A 20,404-nucleotide genomic window follows, 5' to 3' on the forward strand; every position below is an offset into this window, starting at 1 on the left:
GGAGGCAACGTGGTCGGCGCGAAATTAGGGGACGAAGTACTCGCGACTTGCAAGTTCAAAGACCTGACTATGTACTTGGGAGTTGGGAATGATTTTATTTGCAGCCCTCATTTTCGGGCGCGAGAAAATAACGGCTAATTTTATGTTAAGATATCTTGTACTATTACCCTCATTGGCCTTATTATGAAAAAAATACCCCCTGAGAGTGGATTCTGTGCTTCAATGGAGACAATTCTTGATCTTGATATATTAAGATTTATTTCGCGTTAACATTGAAAAATAATAAATCCAAGTATCAGACTCGTTGAATGAACTACTTAATAAAATAACTAATTTGTTAATTACTTAAATTAATTTTAATTTGTTAAGTATATACCTACATACAATATATACAATTTATAAGTAGGTACCAATTATAAACTCAATGTAGGTTGATTTATAACAATGTTAAAATAATGCAGGAATAAAGACGAAACCGGTATTGGGTTTATAAATTTATAGTCGAAATAGTAGATATGTATAGAAAATAAAAAATCAAAATTAGCGTTTGTTATTATTGTTTCAATAATAATGTAAGTACATTTGTCATATATTTTCACCAATAAATAACAGTAAAGAAAATAATAATTCCATATTTGTATAAATTAATTATATTTCATGTAAATCATCGCCATAACAATAAATATAATATTGTGCTCAAGAGTCGAACAAATTGTTTATGTTGACTACTTATATGAAATTACCGAAGATATATTTTTGTTTGAACATCAATGACACCATCTAGTGAATAATTATTATCAAAGCATTTCCCCATTACATAGGCTGATATTCAAATTCAAATTTATTTATTTTACATAATAATGAATACGACAAATTATAAATTCAAAGCGTTAACGACATGACATAAAGTAAATTTTGAAATAAAAATACAGGGTAATAAAAAAAATAAAAGTATATGGAAGCACACAGAGTGAACTAGGTAGGTTGATAGAGCACGATCTTATAAACTTACAAGACAACGTCCTCCTAAATTCACCCCCACTTAAGTGGAAGCCAGAGGCAAACATTTTTTTAAGATCGACGATATACTGGATTATTTGTTAGGTTCGGTTAAAATCCTTAAATTCATGAATTCTTGCCGAAATTGGCTATGAAAATTGCCACTGTTCCCGCGTGGCTTCCAGTAAACAGACTTGTACCAACATAATAATATATTATTACGAAACAGTTTGTATATAATATTTTCAGTAAATCGAGATAAAACATAATATACCTACATAAGTAGTAAGAAAAGTATAACAACTTCCGCCTGCAATGCAGGAACTATGAGAGTAATATCATATTATTTTTTTTGTGAATAACTAAACAAAACACATTTACGTCTTGTGTCATCGTTGGAGTCACATCACGTACCTAATAATAATGTATTCAAAACATAATGCGATACGATATGAATACGTATCAAAGGGCGGGATGAACGCCCTTCCCGGAATGGCGTCCGAGAATGTTACAAAAGGCGATGTTTTCCAGAATATTCTAGGTCTGGGTCAGAAGAAGGCAAAGCCGGACCCGTAGGCTAGATCCGGTCAAGTAGACGAATTTGACATTTCCGCAAATTGATAAAAAAGAAAACATAACTTAGAGCACTATCAAATACTCAATGAGATGAAGGTGGATAAATAATGGTTTCGAAGGCTGTAACTGTGTAATTGAAATATTTATAGGTACATAATATTTACTAGATGCAATATAAATATAGAAGACGTTAAACTAATATTTTGTATTACCTACAGCAGTGCATCTCAACCTTTTTCGTATCACGGCACACTATTCAAATTATATTTCTTTCGCGGCACACTAAAGAATATTATTTGGTTCTTGTCTGTTTAGTGGAAGCCAGCGGCAAACAAGTTAAAAAAAACGATATACTGGATTGTTTGTTATGTTAGGTTAGGTTACGTTATCATTCTTGAATTCATGAATATGGCCGAAATGGCCATGAAAATTGCCATTGTTCCCGCATGGCTTCCAGTAAACAGACTTGTACCGAATATTTATATGGAAAAAAATATTTCTCCATTACTTATTTAAAAAAAAAAAGCTTAAATTCTTGACAGTGACCATCGGAAGAGGGAGATTGCTCATAAATAATATAAGTATGCGGTCAAAACTAAACTAAATTATCGTTGATTATATGCTTGAATTTTCTGTACATAACAATATCTTTCGGCACACCGGTTGTAAAGCTCTGACCATGGCCCCCACAAAGGGGGGGCTGACAGGGCTTTAGCTTGGGGCCCGGCGTGGCAGAGCAACCAGTTAAGTGAGATAAACACACCGTAAATTTATAAGACAAATATTAGTAAAAAAAGTCGCCTGCGGCGCTATAAGACGGATAATATTGTGTTTTATAATTATTTTTAGGGTGTTTCCCGACTAATAAAAAATACTATTTATCCAACATGGCGAAGGGTCACATGTAACTTGTTTATCACAAAAGAGGGTCGCGATCTGTGCTTTATAGTATGATGCTAAGTGCCGACAATTCAAGCTGATTTAAGCTTAAAAAAGTCGAAAGAAATCTACTGTTAATTATGTGTATTACACTAATAACAATAACTGTACACAGTGTTATAATATTATTCATCGACTGTTTATATAATATTAGTGAATATTTTTGAGTAGTAGGTATCGTATAATATATTCGCGACACACCTAGCAACTGTCAGTGGCACACCACTGTATCGCGACCCATCGGTTGAAGAGGAGGGCTGCGTTAATCTATCCATCTATACTTGCTAGGAACATGGCAGAACCATGTTCACGAGTCATAATAATGTCATGAAGAGTACTCATAACAATATCATATTGGGGGTCACTTTAGGGTCATATTCGGTGGTTAATGTTGTCAGTAATACACAATTTTCAACACGATAAGGGCGATAAGGCTATGCCGCCAAGAGGGCTATTTCGTATTGTGACAATTCAAAAGCATCCATCTCGAATCTCGACTCAATTTGTGTGAATATTATTTTAGGTAATTGTAAAAGAACTTTTAATTTTAGTTTGTTCTTTTCACGACATTCATAATTCATTGGTAATATTAATCGAAAAACACTAGATTGAACACCATACGCCAGATGCGTATTTTGCAAGCTAAGTCTATTCTTTCGTTATAAATATATTTTCTTCTTCTGGCAAGAAAATAAATATATACAACATTTGAAATATATTTTTAATAAAGCCGCGTTAACACGGTCCAAGTACGATCCAAGTACACTTGGACCGAGTGCCATCCAAGTGACAGCTTCATACTAATTATTCCTATCCAAGCTAACTTGGATGAGTAGGACGCGGTCCAAGTAGCTTGGATAGGAATAATTAGTATGAAGATGTCTCATACGAGTGCACTTGGATGGCACTCGGTCCAAGTGTACTTCGATCGTACTTGAACCGTGTAAGAAGTAAGTAGATACATATTATTGCAACAGTAAAAACAAAATTTTCATTAATAAAATAGTACGTTCCCGCCTGAATTCGGAGTCATATTAGAAAATAGTAAGTACAAGAAATCACGAAATTAAAATGCAGTAGCAAAACATTATGTTACATATTATTATTTTAGAGCAAAATATCGTAATATTAATATTAGTTAATTACTATTCTACCAAGGAAATTGTTTCTTAATTAAATATAAGGGGGCTATTTCGCCTATTTCACGTATAATATCTATTACCCAACTCCCGCATATTTTATTTAGAGTGGTGATTTTTAACACATCTATGGTGGTGAATGGTGATATTATCAGTAGCAACCTAAATATTGAAATATTGCTTTGGGTGGAGGATGATTTGGATTTTTTTAAACCAGTGATTTAGTATTATATTTTATAGCCTAAAACAGAATTATTGAATTACAAACCTTTTCATTAGTATTATTATGTATTTTATAGGAAAGAGCGATTCTTATCGACAGATAACATAGGATGTTCGCAGTTTTTTTTTTTGCATTGGCAATCAGTTTACAAAAAGACTTAAGGGCGGACGTGCTCAGCGTGGGTCAAAATGGAGCTTTTTTTTCTATTTTCAAAGCATGATCCTGCCTAACCGATTTTTTTTAAACGGTATATGTTCAAACACGCGCGTTAACATCATTTTACTCCCTACTTCAATTATAGTTTGTCAATTTATGGCTACGGCTGTATGTTGTAGCTTAACCACTGGGGAATGCCAAAAGAAATGGCGTATTTCAAAAAAACACTACCTTATTCTTAGGTCAATACTTATTATAAAGCAATCATTATTCGTAGGATGTTTATCACACTTGAATGGTCAAAGATATAGCTTATAATGAGTATCTTTAGAATTATCTTCAAATGTGTTAATCTTGCCCATTTTTTGAATAATAAAATGCCTAATTCTTGTCAAATTTGGGATCACAGAGATTATCAATATAATTTTTTAACGTAAATATTTCACTATAATAATGTCGATATAAATTATACTCATGGTTTTATAAATGCGTTTAAAAATTAATAAATGTAAAAAATCTTAACACCACTGCACAGTTATGTACTGAAATATGACTATATTAGAGAATATAGAGCGAGAGGTTTAAAAGAATACTATTTTATGTAATAAAAATACTTTATGCAGTCATCAAATGTTTAAAATAAATATAAAGGATAATAAGGCTTCAAAATTATATAAATAGATTATCTATAACGTTTAAGGTATGTCCAGGATCATGCTTTGTAAATAGAACAAAAACTTCATTTTGACCCTTAATAAATGTTTAAATATACAAATTTATTCAATAAATTTATTCTCTATTATACGTTAGCTGCTGGAGGTGCGTGAAAGAGGGCCAGTTGGACGATTAACCCGCCGCCCGTAAAGCGGTCCCGTAAGTGTGTTCCCCTGTACGCTGGCCGGGCGGACGAGGCGAACAGCCTCTTCCACTGAAAAGGAGACGCGCAGGGTGGTCCACTAGGCCCGCGACCCTTGTCGGGCGGGAAGAGGTACGGGGCCGTGGGGCGAGACGGTAGAGGCGCGATCCCACGATTTCGAATGGATCACGGGTTCGAATTTTGAATAAGATAATAGGTATGGGTTTTTTTTTTATTTGTCTGATGTCAAATTTGTGGATTCATTTTTCAACAGTGAGATGCGATGAGCAACAATGGATAGGTCATAAATTATATTTATTTCTCTAAAAAATATGAATAGATAAATTTAAGACGCTTTACATTATAATTCAGAATGTTATATTATTTAATATAGTGTTATATTATTAAAAAAAATATTTTGATGAACATAAAATGAACGTTTCAAAGTTGACTTCTTTCATATTTCCAATTAAGAATAAAATATTTGGGGAGGTGGGCGGTAATTTCATGGCACCCGGGCGGCAGCAGCCCTTGGCGCGTTCGATGATGTCTACGTATTGGAAATGGATTTCTATGTGGTAAATGTTATACTAATAATTAATAATCATATATGCGTGTGAAACAGGGACCCTAAGTAAAAGAGAGATCCAGAAACTTAGAGTAGCACAACGTGGTATGGAGAGGTGCATGCTGGGCATAACGCTAAAGGACAAAAATAGGAATGAGTGGATAAGGAAGCAGACAAGCGTTTGCGATGTGATAGAGTTCATCAAAAGCCTCAAATGAAGATGGGCTGGACACATAGCTCGAAGAAGAAACAATCGTTGGACAAATTTAGTCATCCAGAGGTATCCAAGAGGTACAAAACGTCCGCAAGGTAGACCTAGAGGCAGCTGGATCGATGAAATGATAAAGTTCTGCGGAAGTACGTGGCAACGCAACGCACATGACCGAGAGAAGTGGAAGCAGCCTAAAGAGGAATTCATCCAGCAGTGGATAGATTCAGGCTGATGATGATGATGACATATGACTATCAGATATTACGGTATTGCTGGAATGTGAATAGGTGTCAGCATTAGGTATATTTTTTTATCACAAAGTTAACGCACGGACATGAAATTGTATTTAAATGCTTATTCATGAAAAAAATTAGATTATAAATACGACGTACAACCAACGCAATTTTATCGAAATTTTTCGTCTTTATACTCACGTATTACTAAAAAAAACTTTTACGTAAATATAATATAGATTTTCGTATATATAGACACGTTTTATTTTTAAATATTACTTCCTTTTAATCAGCTTTATTTACTTCAGTTAAACTATTGAAATACATTGGTAGATGGTAAATATTTTACACTTACATAATCCCTATTATTTATCTAGCTTGACTCTAGTTCAATTGCCTACGGCTAGGTGTAAGGATAATTTGTTGATTTTAGTCTATCCAGGGTTGGCTGAAGGTGATCTTTTCGCACGTTTTTTTCGATAGAATTCAGTATCAGACGTCTGAGTGTAGGCTGATGTTTTTTTATCATACAAATGATACGTGATTTGGCAATGTAATGCCTATGCCTAAGCCGTTTTAGTTTTTAATAATAAAATTTTCCACTGTATATTATGATAAGTCGATTTATTTATTTAAAGAATTTCGAATTTAATTTTTTTCACTGAAGTTGTCGAAAATGATAGCAAATGTTATCATGTATGTACCTACCAATACTATATTTTGCGATTAATAAAATTTTAATAATAATAAATAAATAATTATGTGCCTACAGAAGTTTTAATTTTGAATGTTGTCAATGTAAATAAGAAAGCTGGAAAGTGTTTTTTTTTAATTATTTATCGAATGGAAAATTAACTTATAATTAAAACTTTTAGAAGATAGCCACAGTTAGAGGGATCCATAAAAACTCATTTTTGAGATTCCAAATCATTTATAGTGTGGATTAGAATTGGTACCTCTACCTACACATACGTTGGTTATAAACTTATAATACTGAGTGGCCAAAATAGAATAATTCCTATTTTTCGCTCACGACCCAATCGACAACCGTAAAAATAGGAATTATTTTTTTTTGGCTACGACTCACAAATAACTGCTAGTGTAATTTAGCATTAACAACAATGCAAGTGATGTTGATGATTTGTAAGTAGTTACATTGCTTAAGACGTACCTACATATTTACAATAATGTCTAGAGCACAAAACAAATAATAAATAGAATTCCGATAGGCTATATACCAATACAGTAAAGTTTGACACAGGGTTTTGAATGTGTGAGTCATCATCATCATCAGGGGCGCGACAACCCGGTGTGGGTCCTGGCCTCCTCCAACAGCTCACTCCACCTGTCCCTATCCAGTGTGGCCGCTTTCCAATTTGGTACCCCCAGAATACGGCAGTCACTGGCAGCTCCATCCAACCAGCGAATCTTTGGCCTCCCTCTTCTTCTACGTCCTATTGGATTGCTGGACATCACTCTCTTTGCCGGTTCATTGTCATTCATACGGTGCACATGACCTAGCCATCGCAGTCTCCCAATCTCAATTGATTGAACTGCGCTGCAATGTTTGTAGAGCTCAGCATTATATCTTCTCCTCCAATTGGTGCCATCCCTGATCGGTCCATATATACGGCGGAGAATTTTTCTTTCAAAGATATTCAGGGCTCGTTCATTTCGCAGAGTTAATGTCCAGGTTTCCGATGCGTAGGTGAGCACTGGCTTTACAAGTGTCTTGTAAAGAGTGCTTTGTGTGTGTGTGTTTGAGTGAATGTGTGAGTGTCCTACGAAAATGAACCACCCATCATAGAGTGCAATAATGTGTGTAATACACCAATATTAAATGAGCGTCAATGCATAAACCGAGAGCAGTAGCCAGTATTCGACGTATGACGTATTATTGACGTGTTGAAATTTATCCCCTATTATTCCTTACTCGAGATCGGTTGCCTGCTTCTCCTTACCCGTAAGTATTTCAGTTCTCATTATTTCTGAGTTCTTTGGTCTAGAGGCATTGAACGTACAAATAAGATCAATGCAAACTAACGATGATAATAAATAAAATTCACAGCAAAAAAACGGACTAAGCGTTCAAGTAGAAGTGAGGGAATAGCACTCCTTATTTGTGTAAAGATGTAAAAATAAAACCCAATTGCAGTAAAAAAGACCAGGGGCGAGCTACCTTATTACCCAATAAAACGAAATTACGAACTGTTTTTGGACGAGGGGTGCACTAAAGGACTAAAGGTGAGCAAAGAAACGTTTTCTCTTCTTGATAAAAACATAATATCCTGGCTATTCAATCTCGGGGGTCAACAGTCAACACCGTTCTACGACTTTGTTTTTATTTGATTCGATAGCTATAATCAGGTTAATGTTGTTACTCAATTAATTGGTTGATTTCATTCCTATTGTAACTACACCTACTTCATAACAGTACATTAATACAAAACGTAAAATATTGTAATTTCTCTAATATTACAGGTTAATTACAAACTCTAATGTTAAGTTTACCAAATATTTTTTTCAAAAAATGCTATAACCACGGAATTCTGATTTGGCCATACCTCAGTTGAGACACGGTCTAAAAAGATCGTCGCTAGGCGATGCGCGGATTGCGGGTCGCGGGTGCAAATGAGGCATGTCAAACCAAATATAATTTGTCTTATAAATCCAACATGTGTCCATTTAATATTCTGTTTATTGTTTTACCAGTAACAATAATAATATATTCATTGACATGTTTTCTTTTTATAGTAAATGGGTAACGTTTTAAGTCATCTTTACACGATTTAAGAATTATTACGACCGTCGCCATCACGAAGCAAAATGACGTGTTTCCATCTCTACATTCTCTCTCCGAATGGGAACGAGTGCAAAATTTCGTCGCGCCTATGGTTGAAAATTATTTGATTTTAACGGGACGATGTTTCCAATAACACTTTTTTATTGTGTTAAGATAATATTATTCTATCTGATTATAAAAAAAAAATGATATGAGAAAAGACAGGGAATCATAATGACATAAACATAATATTTTTTACAAAGTCAACAGATTATTCATTCTTAGCTTGCAGACATCACACGGCTTCTGGGCCCATAAGTATCCAAAATGTTTGTATTTTATTTAGGTTATGTTAGCATTGTGGGCCACAATAATTGTGGCAGAAGTAGGGCATTACAACGAACAGCGTTATCAATTTTGCGTTTCATTGCCAGATCTAGCATTTTTGATTAGACTTTCAAAATACGCATCTGGCGTATGGCGTTAAATTTAGCGTTTTTCCAATAAATTATGACCAATTTCGTAATTCATTGTTCTTTGGTTGTATGACATAGGTATTTGTTAGCTGTGAAACAATTATTTATTCTTTAATAATATATCGTGTTCTTGCAAAGTATGACTTGCTTTTTTTGAAGTCATGGTTTCTAGACATTTTTTTAATTATACCCAAGAGAAGAGAATCTAGTGTTTTTTTCTGCCAACTAGCTTATTTTCATACCTTGTCTGGCATGTTCTTGTCAATGGCAATTGGCAACAAATGTGGGTTTGGTCATCACCTGAAAACGTCTCCACTCCCTGTTGTCCCTCGCATTCTACGCCTTGAGCTTGTAACTGTCTGCAAATTCTACCCACCTCAGTTTAACATAGATACGTTTACTTTTTCTTCAAATGTATTGAAAAAAACCCCCTCCTCGCTGGCCCAACGGATTATATCATAATGTGGAATTATATCAATATTTGAAAATTATGGCTTCTTGCTATGTCAACTTACTATTATTATAGAATTGTATTTTTTTGATCAACTTAGCATTGTTAATTTTAAACTCCTGAAATATTTTATTTATTTAATACTGAATATACGAGTACCTACACAAAATAATAACATCAATTTTACAATACAAAGTGAATTCGGACCATCATTATTTACTAAATTAAAATTTATATCAAAGTATGCACCTAAAATTGTCGCTAGCCAAAAATACAAAAATGTATTTCAAACATACGATTAGAATCTTATCTGTAAAACGATTTTTAAATATTCTATTTTCAAAAAAATATAAGAACACAAATAAAGCAAAGTTGTATACCTACTGTGAACTTTTGTATAATATTTAGCGATAAGAAAAGTGATAAACAAAAAATATTATGTGATTGCTCTAGAACTCTTAGGGTCATAGGGTCGTGAGATGTTCACAACCGAGACGTACTTCTTTCCCTAGGGAACGGGGTGAAAAGACGGAGGGGTGGAGAGTATTTGGGGGTCGGCTAGACGCTTCCCATCCACCCGACAATCACAGTTTCTTGAAAATAACTGTATGGAGTCACCATGTTTGGAGTACCGGACCGCCCCCAAATTTTAATAGAATGTATTATCATCGGATGAGTACCTGTGTATCGAATTATTTGTCTCTTGATATACGGAAAGTAAGCGAACGATGTGCGTGAAAGAAAAATGTTGCAGATTAATGATTAGGGCTTTAAGTCGAGGGTCTCGAGTTTGAATCTCGGATCTGGCAAAATTCACTTGTTTTTCAATGTGTATTTTAACTCAAAGCATACGCTTACCTGGTAGGTTAGAGAAGTTGAGAAAAATCTGTTATGAAACCTTTGTAAATGATTGTAGATGCAATGAAAAAAAATGTATGCAATTACTTAATTAAATTCGGCCAGCACCCTTTCATATTTCTTGAACTATTGTTTTCTATTATTAAGAAGAACATACGACCATTCGCCAATTTTAGCACAATTTATAAAAGGTTCAGTTGTATGATTATTAGTTAATTTCATCGTAATTAGGTAAGATGCAAATGCTAAATTGATAAAGCACATTGGCCGTAATCCAATGAATGCTGGTTCGAGTTCTGTCCGGCGTCAAATATATTTTTAAGATTTCTAATTGGTATCTTCGGTGTTTTCAAATTAAGTCGGTATTATACTTCTTTTTCAATAATAAATTGAATAAGGATCGACAATATTCGTGTGAACTTAACCAAGCGAGAATGCCACGCGTTAATCTACGAATATAAAAGAAAATAAAACATAAATACGCGGCTAGGTAAAAGGCGGTAAAACGGGGCACCCTCGTCGCCGTATGGGGTTTGATATTTTCTTTATAGGAAATATTGCGAGCGATAGCCGTACAAAAGAACTAATCAGTCGTTTGACCTTTTCTATCGGCCGATCGGCTGCCTGGCTGTGGCGGAACTCTCTTTCCTACAGAAATTTTATTTACCCATAATACAACATTATGTTTTCAGCACGAGAAATAACTCTTTTACGATTTGATTCAGACCGTACTACTGGAGAAATGTTTATAGTTGATAAGAAAAATGTAATAACGTAAGTATTACGTAACGTATTATAGTGAGAATATGTGTAACTCGTGTATATTATGGTGTTAGTTAAAATAAAATGGGTGGGGATAGCTTATAGTAGAATTAATATATTGTAGAATTTACGTTTTAGAAAAAAAATATTTAAATGTACGGACGCAAAAAAATCATGGTTCAGTTGGAAATGATCATGGTAAGAAAAGAGGTAAAGAAAGATACATCATTAATTTCTTAACCCTACAATATAGATGGATAGAAAATCAATCAAGTCAATATTACTTACTTTAACCAAAATAAAATGACAGTAGTTGTCAAAGTTATTTAGTGACGTAATTTTGTGTGTCATCATCACTAGTGTGGTCATTTTTTTAAATTTTGATTTAAAACAAAAATGAATAGGTATTAACAAAAAATCTAAAAGTATGTAAACGGTACAATACAAATTTAACAATCATAAATTAATAAGAAGTTAATATAAACGTTAAATAATTGGACGGTTACTTCATCAGTGGTTAAATAAATTAATTAAAGTATTGCGAATCCAGTATGTATACTTAGTTTTTATGTTTGGTTCAACTTTCGTATTCTTATGAGGTGCATTCACAATGTTTTCCTATGAAGTACATTTGGAGTATATCTTTTACGCTAGTTTTTCGATCGCTGTGCGGCTGATTTCATCATAATTGAGTCAGCGAAATTAAATAACCAACACAAAGCGCTATTTACTACGACGAAATCCAGTTTTACTTATACCTCGTCAGAAATTTCCAACATTATTCGAGACTTTTGAGTTTTCAGGTTATAACTTCGATTCACGTTTTAATAAGGGCAGGGCAAATAATATAGTAGGTAAGTATAGGAAGGACAGATTCCTCTGACATTGCGGCCATGATGAAACCACTTTGAAACGGTGTTAGTGTTATTTCAACACTGCCAGAAGACCCATTCTGCTTCTAGTTAAACTATCGAACGTAATATTATGAAGAAAGTAGTATCGGTGGTTTAAGTTTAATCGTATCTTCTGTCTACTGGACTATTATAATAATATAAAGCAATAGCTTCCAGTCTCTACTGCTTGTCTACCGGTAAATAAAAATGAAGGGACTATAATTACGTATAATAAAAACAACTTTCGAATAATAAACCATGAGACGCTGACGACGAAATGCGACCAAACAATTTGTTTATGTTATTTATAATCTCATCTCTACACTCTTGGTGAGAATTTTCCTAAGACGAATGTGCCCGAGTGCCACTCTCTTCACTCTTGTATCACGAAAGATGAACGTGGTCGAATCTGAGGAGCGGTGATTTGAAGAACCAACAGTTCGCACTAACCCACTAGTTATAGTTGTTGTCGGTATCAACTGTAATTAGTGCGGTCGCTTTCGCCCATTAACTCAGCCCAGCGCCATCTTTAGGCATAAAGCCCACCAAAAAAGCGTTCGGTGCGCTCACTACTGAGTAGGCCCCCTCCCACGCGCGCATTACCCTTCACCTATGTAATAAGGGGCTCAAGGAGCACAAAATAATTATTATTATCAGCGTCTCTCATAAAAAAGCAATAAAAATATTATTAACGCTTTCGCTGCTGAATAGATAATGAGATTTTAATTGCCCCCTTTAAAATGCACGTTAATTACATCGATCGGCCGCCTGGTCATTACGCACCGTGTGCGTCTTCCGCGTCCAAAGTATTAATTTTCTCGGGGCTTGTAATTAATATCGGACACGCAATAACTAAACAAAGAGTTCACTGTTCTTAAATAATGGCTTCTCGCCCGACGACGCTTCGAGGAGCGTGATTTTGCTTGCCGTGTTCAATGAATGGACTACGTTGTATTTTCGTTAATTCGTATCGCTGAGAAGCCAAAAAACGGTGACTCATGGGGCAGGCGGGCACAATGCGTCGTCAAATCCAGTGTGCGCTGGCGTATTTGATTACGTTGTATTTTCGATGATTCACATAGAAAATGCGCGAGCCTGCTTTAGTGGACTTTATGCCTAAGATTTATGAAGCCTGAGCATATCTTGTTGTATAAGCAACGAGTGGTCCACTGTTCAGCTGTCAAAATCAGATTCCATATTGATTCGCCCTTTCTCGTTTCAAATTGTATTATAAAAAAATCTTAAATCAAATATATTAATAAATTATAAATAATATAAATTCCAGCAAAGTGCGAGTGCGAGTGGTTATGCTCAGCCACCAGCCCTTGCGTCGAGTTTCAGTGACTAGGCGTAGTAATGGGCGGAGGCTCTAAGCCAGGGATGGCGAACCTTTTGATGTACGCGTGCCAATATTTCCTAAATATTATTTTTCAACTCTCTGACGTGTCGAGTAATTTTTCATGAGGAAAAATAGTTTTTAAAAAGTCTATTAAAAAAAGATTTATTTATTTATTTAATATTACATTTCGTTTTGAAACTGTCTGTCATAATTAGGTACTATCTACTACTAGCTTCATCAAGTTTTTGTTTTTTATTTGGTGCAGTCATTTTTTGTGGGTAGAAATGAAATTATTTGTTAATGTATTAATAATTAGTTTGGTTCTTATCGCACAAATTGACACGAGAATTGATCCGATCAGATGAGGCATTCTCTCGCTACAGTGGTCTCAAGATCAAAATTAGAGGTTCACGACGCGGCATCCCCCGCCGCCTGATGAGGTTAGTGTGATAATATTATATGTGACGCATAAAGTCTAAAGAACGACATATGCAATTATATATTTAAATTAAACGCAATGCTTATTCTTGAAGAGTATTTGAGTGCTATTTTTACCACGTTTTTATTAGCTCGTATTCTTGTTTGTCCAGTACACATTTTTTCTTGTGTGTCCAGTCCTAGCAACTAAATTATTAATATATACGTGCGTTACCATGGAAATCAATTTGAAATGTCAAAATGACATTTCAGTATTCTATATTTATTCAGTATTTCTATCAAGTACAAAAAAGTATTAATTAATACGTAGAATTGTGAAGTTTATATGATTCAACAGAAAATTTAAAAACGTGGTAAGTAGATAAAAAGTTATTTTTATCTTGTAATTATTATACAATGCGATCTATCATTTATTAATATTATAGGCATTTTTTTTCTCTTCAAACGTGTGCCATGCAAAATCATCTCGCATGCCATAGGTTCGCCATCCCTGCTCTAAACTAATAATAGTACATCGATCGAATTAGGGTTTTATAGTTATAAATTTATTGATAGGTATAAGTTTAAATAAATATGCAAATACCAACCAATTCACAGATACAAATGAATACCTACGTTGCAGTGATACTTTTTATCGTCGAGAGTCGAGACTATATAGGACATAGGTACTCCACCATCTTCCGTGAGTTAATCCGAGAAGCTAGTTTCCTATTTGTATAGCACGTTTATTGTTGTGCGGAAATCATTCTTTAACATGCCTAATTCATGTGTAAGTATGTGGCTCGCGGGTTTATTGAACCCACTTACTCATATTACCAAGCAGTCGAAATCCATCGCACCTAACGTCTACTGAAATAATAAGCACCTACCTACTATGTTAGTATACTATAGTTATAATAGGCCCAAACAGGGAGTCAATCATTGGCGTCGCGTTTGTATACAAACGATGTATTTTATTTAAAATTAATATGACATAATATAACAAAAGTTATATTCCATACAGAGCTGGAAACCAAGCTGGAGCCGAACTCAGAAACCATGAGAATTGAAATCCTAAAGCTTGTTGCAAGAATTCAAAAAATCCGGAGTCGAAGTCCCTTAAAACATTGGGGTTACTAAGTTTTCATTTAATTAATTAATTAATCACACAAAAGTGATTTATTATTTAGAATAATTGTTACAAGAAATAATTTAGTAAGTAGGTATAAAAATAGAGAATTACGTTACGAAAGAGTGGTCATGGAATACCTACTCCAAATGCATGAAATAATTTGGTATGAATTTAAAACAGTACTTATAGTATTCCGGGATTCCTATTCCCAGCCAACAAACATGGCATTTAAAATTAATGAAAAAAATAAATCCACTTAATATTTTCTACACAACGGTTATAATTATTGAGCTTGTATTTACAGAAATACATACAACATACCGTTGTGTATGTATTAACTATTATTTTGTAGGATGCTATTAAATATAGCTAATACTGTACCTACTAATATTATAATATAGTATAAAATTATTAATGAAAGTTATACCTCTTTTATTATACGCCACTGAACTTATCGTAATTCGTAACCACTTGCTTCTCTTCCATTGTTTGTTCGCAAGCTCGTTCAATTTATGAATGAAAATCTGGCCAGTTGTAAGTTTAATTAATAATATGCACAACAGATTATTGTGCTAATTTATAGTTTATGTTGGTATCTACGTTTATATTGTTAATTAAATATGTATATTTAATGGCTATCCGCCATTTTTTAAATGCAGTAGTAGGAAGGAATCTATTCTAATTGACTTTTCTCTTGTTTATAATCATAAATGCTCATTTTATTTTACTTTTTCTTTCCTTTTCAAATGCTATACATAAGGGTTCAGACACATAACACTGCAGTTAGCGTGCGTCGACACAGGTTTTACTTGATTCCAAACGCATCCGATTAGAATCCCCATTTATACAAACAAACGCAGTGTCGTGTATCTGAGCTCTAATTCGTATTTTGTTTATTTACCCGTGTTATATAATTTATTTTATTTTACTCGGTTTTTTTATAATATATATATGTCATTTTTTCATTAATCAAAGTAAAACACAATAATATTTTATATTTTCACCAGTCCCTTTAAAGCGGACAAAACCGGCCCTGTTTATTATTAAACCAAATGGAACTAGAATGCGGATTATTTTAATTAATACTTACAATTTATTTCCATCAACAATTGACAGTTAGCACAATAAAAAAGGGATTCATATTTTATAACTGAAACTACATAATAACATAACATATTCCATTTTTTTTTATTCTAAATTGCATAGGTACGTCGTTTATAAACAAATAATCAATCCAAACGGGGTTTTCCTCATATATGTCCAGCTCGATGGTATCTAAACTAACCACATACCTATCTCTTTTCATCATTAATTTTCTACTATTACTTACTGACTATAGCTTATTCCAAATATAATTATTATATGAAAAGCCTACTCAATAAATCCTAATTATTGTGTGACTCATTAGCAGCTATTGAATAACCAACGGGGTGTAGTATTCCGCCAAGCATATTACCTACACGTTAATTAATTAAGTAAATAGCTGTTGGCATCCATTGTGTAAAAGGTTTATGATGTGTGAAATAATTTATGGTTTATATTATCAGTGAATTTAACGGTAAATCAAAATTAGTAGCTCAATCACAAGTGATTATTTTTTTTACAGAGTAAACACACTAATTGAAATTCTGGGATCATTTTTCATACGTCTACCTTAGCAAATAATAAAACTAGTTACATACTTAAATACTAAACTTATATGTGACAATCTAAACCAGTGTTCTTCAAACTTTTTTAGTCGCGTACCCCCAATATAATATACTTACAATATGTATTTTCGATTTACTTTACCAGGCACCAGCAGCGCGATTCTTCGACGTAGATGACGCAATCGATTCGTCATAAGTCATAAGACTCATAAGTAGACACCGGACATCTGGAGTCCTTTTTTTTTGGGACGGACTCGAATATTACAACATTTTTTAATTAAAAAATGCGTTAATAATTTATGGAACCTATGTTTTTCAGAAAAATAAGTTGTACGATGTAGTAGGTACAATGAAATATGAAATAAATGATATTGATAATATGTGCAAGAGACTTTATCGATAATTAATTATATAGAAACGCTGCTATTAGTAGATATACTATACTATTTAGAAAAATTAATGAAGCGCTTACGTAAAGAGTGGAAGAATTAGTTGTTAATAGTAATATCTATAATATTTAATAATATTCCACTTTTTATATACCTATTATTGAAATCAAAGTTTAAAATTTCTACTAAACTACTTTTATTTTCACCATCAAATAACAAATCACACTTGCTCCCATAATGAGAAGGACCTGACAGCTAGTGTATTATTAAAATCGTACCAAATCTGAATGATTTCGTATATTATGTTCATACTACGAAAATATATAATATGAAAACATATTATAATATTATATGGATTTATGGATAGGTAAAATGGGGAATATCGGACCTACGTGGTTAATGAATCCCTTTAGAAAAAGTTTCGTACGAAAGATACTTCAAATCGTACTTTTGTGTTTCAAGCAAGTGGTTGGACATATTGAGATATTCAATTTTAATATATAGGTAGGTACTGATGTTGTAATGTTTTTTTTGACATTTTTACAGGCCATTTTCAAACACTTTATATTCATCATGCAAAATATGTAAGGACATGCGTTTTCTGTTAATTGCTACTCCCTAATACTATAAATTATATATCATAGTATTATTTCAATGAAATATATAAACCCGATATAATTATTTATTTCGGAAGTTATCAAAATGATACAATCATAATTAGTCGACATTGATACATTGTGTATATATATTACCTAATACCATTGATAATAAATTATTTTATCAAGAAAATATTAGATATAAATAGGTATAACACAGTTGCAGTGCATACCATTTGCCTTAACAAGTTGACCTTGGTTCTAATAGTTCATTGCTTTATCCAATCTGGGAGTTCACACATGAAACTATAATTTGATGTTATAGTAATATGGTAGAAAAAACAAAAAAAACTTAACCTGCGCGTTTGTTAACTGATCTACGTATTTTCTTAAAATCCGAGATCACTTCAGTTTTGACGATTATGGATTATAGCTTAAAATTGTTTATTTGTTTTTAATTAGTGAGTAGGTATATTTCGTGATATTTCACATTAGCTGGTTCCATTGTTTACGGGAAATGACGTTTTAACGGGCTTACCTATTGAATGTATTAATAGTATGTAATATATTCAATACGGTTTTCACAAACACTTCAGATAATCAAAATTTGTTTTTTACTTGATCCTTTACTAATAGGTAAGAAGGTTTTAACAATCTTTTATTATGTCAATGTGCATTTACGATCGGTGAGTGCGCATAGTGCACGAAGAAGCCAGAAGGCATAACCCGGTCGTAAATAATGACTAATAGAATACCTAGTACAAAACATAAATCAATTGGAATTTATTGATTAATATTTTTGCCACTCGTACCCGTTAGATATAGGGACCATTATACCACTTTCCTCTAGAAGGTATATAAGGTACTTTTAAACACTTTGTACATTTTGCATTTTTGTTTATTGTTATTAAATCTTAGTTGATATTATTCTTTTGACTTATTAACTTAAAAATAACAACAATGGATGAAATATAATATTCCTAAATATTATAATATGTCACATATATAATATTTTGTAAGTATATAATATATAATTATCAAGCCTCGATAGCGAAGGCTGCGTGACTAGCAAATGCACTTACGACCTATGTAAACCTGCCGTTCATATTGTTTTAAAAGCACTATAGATGGTTGCACTATTATATCTAAAATGTAAACATAAATTTATATACAATATTGGTATGTACTACAGCTGATGATGATACATACTATCGTATGGAAAATAATTCATTTTTAAGTTGTGGACTTCTTGTACGTATCATGCGACAAAAGCAATAAAATCGTCTTCAAGTTTTTGTCATTGGTCGGGAACCTTTTTTGATACATACACCTACGGTAGGTGAATTTTAAACACAGCAAATTTTTCACAGTTTTGAAGTTACGCTATTTCTTAATGTATATAAATCAGTCATTTAATAAATAAGGACAAATATCACCAACAAGTTAGTTCAAGTAAACAATCGACTCCCACGTCCTCTATACTTAATTGACTTTTTATGCAATAATATGTACCTACCTATATTTTGTACTGTTATTCAATTGAAAATGTCCATTAGGATAAAATCGGTTGAATATCAACATTATGGAATAAATGTGGAAAAAGTACGAAAGTACATATTATAAAGTGTTTTAATGAAATATGTATCTAGGTACCAGTCGTTTTATGTGATGAATAGTTCTTTACACTTTATAATATGTAAGTATTTAAATCAAATACATAATATAATCATATATCAGATAATTACTTTTTAATAACAACATTTAAATATAATGCTAATTATGTCGAATGGCCACCTAATCGGCGCGCCTTTAGCGTACAATGTATTAAATGGGACGGCGGGACTTTTTTTAACGTTACACACCTACAAACTTACCTGTAGAATGGCCAAAAATGGAACTACGAATTACCATAGGACGCCATTTTGAAAATTTCATTCGAATGTCAAATTTTGTCCAGTTACTAGTCTTGATTGGGTAGTTTTCGACAATGGCTCCATTTTTTTTGTAGTACTTATTCCACTTTTAATCAATAAATTAGGACCGGGTTCGTCCGCCTCAGAGGGACATTTTCAACTGAATCTTCCCTTGTTCGGTTGAAAATGTCCCTCTGATGCGAACGAAACCGGTCCTAATTTATTGATTAAAAGTGGAATAAGTACTACAAAAAAATGCGTTTTTTAAATTAAACAACAATAAATATTAACGTAATACAATCACTAAGTGAAAATCTGAAGTATTAAATGGGACGGCGGGACTTTTTTTTAACGTTACACACCTACAAACTTACCTGTAGAATGGCCAAAAATGGAACTACGAACTACCATAGGACGCCATTTTGAAAATTTCATTCGAATGTCAGATTTTGTCCAGTTACGAGTCTTGATTGGGTAGTTTTCGACAATGGCTCCATTTTTTTTGTAGTACTTATTCCACTTTTAATCAATAAATTAGGACCGGTTTCGTCCGCCTCAGAGGGACATTTTCAACTGAATCTTCCCTTGTTCAGTTGAAAATGTCCCTCTGATGAGAACGAAACCGGTCCTAATTTATTGATTAAAAGTGGAATAAGTACTACAAAAAAATGCGTTTTATTAAATTAAACAACAATAAATATTAACGTAATACAATGACTAAGTGAAAATCTGAAGCAATATTATATTGCAAAACCTTTAGAAGAATGCAATTACGGCTTACGCAATACATAATATTATAATAGTAGGTTCAAACGAATATTTTCAAGGATGTCTCGCATCTACAGAT

This window comes from Rhyacophila brunnea, unplaced genomic scaffold, assembly GCF_057557595.1.
Source record: "Rhyacophila brunnea isolate RB1 unplaced genomic scaffold, BYU_Rbru_1.0 scaffold_9, whole genome shotgun sequence".
Lineage (NCBI taxonomy): Eukaryota > Metazoa > Arthropoda > Insecta > Trichoptera > Rhyacophilidae > Rhyacophila > Rhyacophila brunnea.